Source organism: Apodemus sylvaticus, chromosome 8 (assembly GCF_947179515.1).
Source record: "Apodemus sylvaticus chromosome 8, mApoSyl1.1, whole genome shotgun sequence".
Taxonomy (NCBI): domain Eukaryota; kingdom Metazoa; phylum Chordata; class Mammalia; order Rodentia; family Muridae; genus Apodemus; species Apodemus sylvaticus.
The window spans coordinates 6824622-6831815 of NC_067479.1; positions in this window are offsets into that span (position 1 = coordinate 6824622).

A 7194-nucleotide genomic window follows, 5' to 3' on the forward strand; every position below is an offset into this window, starting at 1 on the left:
CTATGTTTGAGTGTAGGAGACCTCAAACCCATCCTCCACAGTGACACTTCTTCCAACAAGGCCACACCTATTTCAAAATGGCCGCACCTCCTTAGTGCCACTCTATTTGGGCCGTTCACACAAACACATGAGTCTGTGGAGACTGTGGTGGTATCCAGCCCTTGTTGATTTGACACACAATCATATCTCCTTAAGTCTAAATGAAAACACTAACCAGGTCAGCATAATGCCCAACACAATAGAACTCTCCCTTTCACCACTACAAATACATAATTCCATTTGCTATCCTTAAACACAGGATTTAGTTCTGTTCCACTTCCTGGTTCTACTTTAATCCTTAAACCATAAATTTCATATTTTTCAATTTTCTATGCTTGGTTAAAATGCTCTTCATGAGAGTAAACTACAAGACAAAGTCTGTGATAGGCTTTTTTAGGACTTCCTTTGTTGGTGCAATTAATCTGAATCTCTTCACTTTAGCCTCAGGCAGACTCTTCAGGCAAGGGCAAAGATCAGATAAGGTATACTGTACCATTCTAAAACATGATAGTGAGGAAATACTGAACCAAAGCAGGGCTAAAACCAGCTGGGCAAACCCCAGACTCTACATTTCCATATCTGATGTCCAACTCCTTTCAACTTTGTTGACTGTAACACAATTGTTTCTTCCGGGCTGGTTCCACTCCCTGTTAGCAACTTTCCTTAGCAGGTACCCCGTGGCTTTTGCATTTCTAACATCTTGGGCTCTGCAAGACAATTTCAATTCCACCACTTAATTCTAATGTCTAGGATCCACACAGGATCTTCTAGGCTCCTCCAAAGAGTCTGCGTCACTTTTCCAGCTCTGCCCTCTATAGCACTCTAGGCTCTGGTTGACTCCACTGCTGCTGCTGTTCTTGGTGATCATCCCATGGTACTGGCATCTCCAATATAAACTGGGGTCTTCTGCTGCATCTAGGCTTCACCAATAGCCTCTCATAGGCTCACTTCATGATGCCAAACCTCAACTTCTTTGCATGACCCCTTCAGTCCTGGGACTGCACCTTAAGCAATGGCCTTTCCTAGTGTCTCACATTGTCAAGCCTCAGTTGCTCTCATGACCCTGTCATGACTTTAAAAACAGTACCAGGCAGGTGATTCTTACATATTACCAAGTCCAGCAGGAGGTATAACCTAGGTTATCTCTAGAACACAGCTTCTTTTTGCTCTCAGAAAACACATTCCAGAAAATGTCACCTCAGTGATGCTAGTCTCTTCTTAATCACTGTCAATTTCTTAGCTCCAGTTAACAACCATCAGTTGTCTGAGTAACTGTCCCCTTCTATTCTTGACTTTTAAAGAGCCACGTGGTCTAAGATGCTGAGTTCTGCTTGCCAGGGCACGGGTACATAGTTCTCTCTTTCAATTATATCTTCACCAGTTTTCTGTTTTTTGATAATTTCTTTCACTGCCCACCTTTGGCTGTCCTGGAACTTGCTCTGTAGACTGACCACCACACCTGGACCTAAGCTTTTCTTTAATTTCTTTTCATGAGATCTTTATGAGTTTTGGGTTGTAGTTCATGCCAGATATAGTCAAGTTGACAATCACACATAACCATCACAATGGCCATACCTATTTAAACCACCACACTGTCATAGCAGAAGAAGGATCAGAGATGGCTCAGCAGGTAAAGCCACTGGACACTTTGCTTGACATCTTGATCCTGATTCTCTTGAGTTATCTTCTGACTCCACAAATGCACTGTAGTCTACATGCACCAGGCCCAAAACTAAGTAGATAAAAGAAAGAAAGAACTCGGTGTTCATACCTACAATCCCACACTTTAAGAACTGAGGCAGGAGGATCATGAATTTGAGGCAGCCTGGACTACATAGTGAGAGTTGCTTTGTAATGAAATGGTAACAAATGACTTATTTGACCCTCAAGTATTAATCCAGGCAGTAGGCACCCACCCCTTGCCCATGCCAGGAGGTTGCAGTGTGTACCTCTTTCCTTCTGCTCCTTTGTTTTCCCTATCTACAGAGAAAGGGGGCTCATGTCCTGGGGGAGGCAGATGTAGGCCAGAGCAATGCCAGTGCAGATGAGAGGGGATGTGGAAGTGGGCGGATAGTAGTGCTGGCGCAGGCTCTGTAGGCAGAAAAGCACCACGGTAAAAACATCCAGGCCAGCTTGCCACTGCAGAAGCCACCCGGGAGAGGCTGCGGCAGTCGAGCACGTTTCCTGGAGAATGTCCGCTTGGCTTGGCTGAGACGGGTGCACGCTGGAGAGGTGCAGCCCCGGAGACCTTGTCCTAGCATTGCTTCTCACTGCTGATGTGCTTTTCCTGCTATTATGTAGCCTAACGATTACTGGGCATCAGCCCACCCTATTGGGAAAGTTCCCTGCAGACCAACATGAAGATGAACTTTCATGAATTAATGGTGTTGAGATTAATTAATGACTTTATAGAATTCCTGATTTGTTTCAAATAATGTTAAGAAGAATGTTTAAGGGGATGGTTTTAGTTGTTATGCCAGAAGGATGTAATAAGTTAGAATCAAGAAGACAATGTGCTCCCCCCCACCACCACCACCACAGAATACTAACTAAAGGCTGCATAGTAAGGAATACAAGGAGCTTTCATAAATTGCATTGAGTAGAGATATGGGCTTGGGACAGATTTGTGATCAAGGAAAAACACTCAGGCCCAAGGATGAAGGCACAGGTGTGCACTATGATAAAACAAGACTTTGTGAAACTGTTGCTTTGGACTTATACTGAGCTTAGAGAATGAAACTTTGCTTCAAACTTAACTATCAACATCCTTCTGTGACTCCGTGTTTGTGTAACAATATTTCTGTGAGGTAATTTTATAAAGAAATTTTGTCTAAGAGCCATAAGGAGGCCAGAGAGAAGAAATATCATGTGGCTGCTGGAGTGTTGGGGCTCTGTCCAATCTACCAAATGTTTGTGTGTGTGTGTGTGTGTGTGTGTGTGTGTGTGAGAGAGAGAGAGAGAGAGAGAGAGAGAGAGAGAGAGAGAATGGGAATAAAGGTCTGTTGTGTGTCCCAGAAGTTTATACTTGTCACATACAGATACCCATGTGGTCATGCTGGAGTCACTGGTGACAAAGCTGGGCAAAGTTAAAAGCATGTCCTTTTGTCTTCTGGGTTCAGCATCTCTTCCATACACAGTTCTGAACTCTCTCACCCTCTCCCATCCATGTATCAATCCATCCATCCATCATCCATCCATCCATCCATCCATCCATCATCCATCCATCCATCCATCATCCATCCATCCATCCATCCATCCTCCATCCATCCATCCATCATCCATCCATCATCCACCATCCATCCATGCATTATCCATCCATCATCCATCCATCCATCATCCACCATCCATCCATCCATCCATCCATCATCCATCTATCCATCATCTATCCATCCACCCATCCATCCATCCATCCATCATCCATCCATCCATCTATCCATCATCCATCCATCATCCATCCATCCATCCATCATCCATCCATCCATCATCCATCCATCCATCATCCACCATCCATCCATCAATCATCCATCCATCATCCATCCATCATCCATCCATCATCCATCCATCCATCCATCCATCATCCATCCATCCATCCATCCATCATCCATCCATCATCCATCCATCATCCATCCATCCATCCATCATCCATCCATCCATCCATCCATCCATCCATCATCCATCCATCCATCCATCCATCATCCATCCATCATCCATCCATCATCCATCCATCATCCATCCATCCATCCATCATCCATCCATCCATCCATCCATCCATCCATCCATCCATCTACAGGCTCCCATCCCTGTTGTTCTTTACTCCCATATCTCCTCTTTCTAGGCCACAGTAGTTTTCTGCCCATAACTGAGTATGTCATTCCAGTGCAGGCCACTTCTAGATGTGGTAAATGCTAGGCAAGGCACATCCTTAAACCGCTGTCCTTTGATTTCCCTTTGTACATGTTTAATTACATGTAATTATTTTTGTGGGGTAGATGTTGTGTACCATAGTGTTTATGTGAACGCAAGAAGACAGCTTCTGGGAATTGATTCTTCCTGCCAGGTGGGTCCTGGGACTGAATGCAGGATGCATGTTAGGTTAGTGGGAAGTGCCCAGCCCTCTCACCCTCCCCAGGCTTCCATGTTTGTTTTAAGGCCACTTTGGCATGGCTTAAATACAACTACTGTCTACTTCTCACTTGCCCTTGTGTGTAACTCGCCCATTGTGATGCTTTGGATATACTCAACCCAGGGAGTGGCACTATTAGAAGGTGTGGCCTTGGAGTAAATGTTCCTCTATGGGTGTGGGCTTAAGATCCTCCCCCTGGCTGCCTGGAAGCCAGTCTTTCCCTAGAAGCCTTCAGATGAAGATGTAGAACCCTCACCTCCTCCTGCACCATGCCTGTCTGAATGCTGCCACGTTCCTGCCTTGATGATAATGGACTGAACCTCTGAACCTATACGCCAGCCCCAATTAAATGTTGTTCTTATAAGACTTGCCTTGGTCACGGTGCCTGTTCACAGCAGTAAAACCCTAACATTGATAAACCAAGATGGACTTTCCCTCCCCTTCCATTTGTCTACCTGTTTGCAAGGTGTGTGCACCGGGTAACTGGAGATCCAGAGTCCTGCTGGCCGGCCTTTGATGCTTACTTCAGCCTGTCCCAAGGGTCCAGCTCAGGTGTTCCACTTCCGTCCCACCTTGGTAGACTCTGGATGACAACGTGAGTGGGTACATTGGTTAGCAGAGCCTTCTATCACACATACCACTGAATAGGTGTTTGCTATAACAAGTTTATTTTGTCACCATCTTGAGGCAAGAAATCTAAGGTCAAGTTGCAGGTGTTGAAGTCAGTATATGAGGCCCCTCTCTGCTTCGGTTTATAGATTCCTGTCTTCTCTGTGTCCTTTCCTGGTCCCTGCCTTCATATATCTGCCCAAATCTCCTTCTAACGGTTTTCTTAAGACAGAGAAATAGAGAAAGACTGCCAATATTCTCTGGCTTCAACAAAACACGTGTGCAGGCTTCTGAAGGGCTTTGCTATGGTGAGATGCTAGCACCTTGCCCTGCCAAGAAATATTTTTCTTAAAAAAACAAAAAACAGCTTGATATAATCAGATTTGTAGATTGGTTTTATTTTATTTTATTTTAGTTTAGTTTAGTTTAGTTTTATTTCAAAGGTCACATGCAAGTGTTGCAGGAATTGAACATTTAAGTAAAAACCAGAAAATCATCCTGTCACTGTAAGATGATGTTAATATTTTGATGTGTGTTCTTTTTTTGGTGTTTATGCACTTAAATTCTAAAAAGCAAATGTGGGATTATCACTAACTCTCTCTTTAGAGATGGCTTTTTTTCCACTGACAGCACTTACATGGTGTGAGATGTTTTACCATCTTTATTGACTATAGAATTATGTTTCTGATAGCTTACTCCAGAAACAATATGGAAGATAGGTGTAAGGATGGCAAGCTTTAGGAAGTAGCTGAGGTAAATCAGCTGCTGCTGAGGCCTGAAGCACACACCTGCAAGTGTGGGTAGAGCGACGACAGACCGGAGGACTTCTAGATGAAAGGAAGCATGCTGACCTATGATGTGCAGACATGCTGTCGCTTGACTTGGGTGGTATTTTAAGGCTTTACATGTTGGCTTGGGATGATACACTGAGGAATTAGGGCTTTAACTCAGAAACAGTCACATATATAAATCTAAAGACCAGGTTAGTGAGCTCAAGATCTAGATTTAGGGGTTAAATATATGTTAACATCTGACAATGGGACCTGGAGGTGATGGGACCTTGAAGAGCTGAGGCCCGGTAGGAGGCAATCTGATCAATGGATAGGACCTTTGGTGGGATTAGTGAAACTTTCCAGGAATTTGTTGTTACAAAATAACAACTCCCCTGGACTTTTCTAGGGCTTCCTGTCTTCACTATGAGGTCTGTTGCATACACTCTTACCCATTCTTGTCCAGATTGTGTGTGTAGGTATGCCTGTGCATGTACGTGTGAATGTGCGCACATATGTGTATGTACGTGTGTGCAAGCCACATCATATATGTGTGTATGTGTGTGTATGTGTGCAGGCCACATCATGTGTTTGTGCATGTGTGTGCATGTGTGTATATGTGTGTATATGTATGTGTGCAGGTCACATCATGTATTTGTGTGTGTGTGTGTGCATGTGTTCAGGCCACATCATGTGTGTGGTGTCAGTTCTCTCCTTCTACTTTGTGGGTTCCAGGATTAGATTCAGGCTCGGTAGCAAGTTCTGTTACCTGCTGAGCCATCTCACCAGCTCCATTCTTCTATTTTGATGACATCTCTCATGAAAGTGTCACCAAAGGCCCAAATGATGAGGCTGTCCAAGTTCATCTAAGTTACCCAGCCACTGCTATTCTATGTCATAATGACAGAGGAGACGAATATGGCCTTATTGACAAATATGGAGGTTCTATCTTTTACATACAAATAAATCTATGTGCTTAAGAGTTTGCTTTTTCTGCTAGACTTGTAGCTTCTGGGAGCAGAATCATGTCTGCACTTCTGGAACTGTATGTCGTAGTTTCTTTTTCTGAAAATAACTCCTAAAGGAGACCCCACACAGCAGGAGTTCCCTTCTGGATCCTGGATTAGGCACAAGCCACACCCAAACACCTGTTTTTACAGAGAGATCCTTTATTAATTAGGAAGAAAAGTTAAAGTGGCTGCTTTCTGACTCAGGCAGAAAACCAGCTGCAAATGACTTTGTGGGTACAATTTTTAAGAAAAAAAAGGGGGGTCTGTGTTAGAATGGGCTAGGATATGGTGGTGTATTTTAACTGGGTATGTTGATTAGGAAGGCTAAAGGAGGCTTTTGATTGCTGAACCTTGGTAATCAACCTCAGGAGGAAAAAGTGGCCAAGTAAGAGGATATAGACCGGGGTGTCTAGCTGTGGGAATGTAATCTCATTGTTTTTAGCAAGGCAGAAGGAATGGGAGAGAGGAGCAAAGCCTGCCAGAACCACGCTTGCCAGGCCCTGGCTGGTTAGAACCCCTTTAACTCCTGCCTTCAAAGAGACAAAGTAGAGGAATTTTAATCTAGAGATATTTCTGCTCTGGCAAGGGATCACATCCAAAGACCTAGGTCTGTGTGATCCAGCTGGAATACAAATATATACAC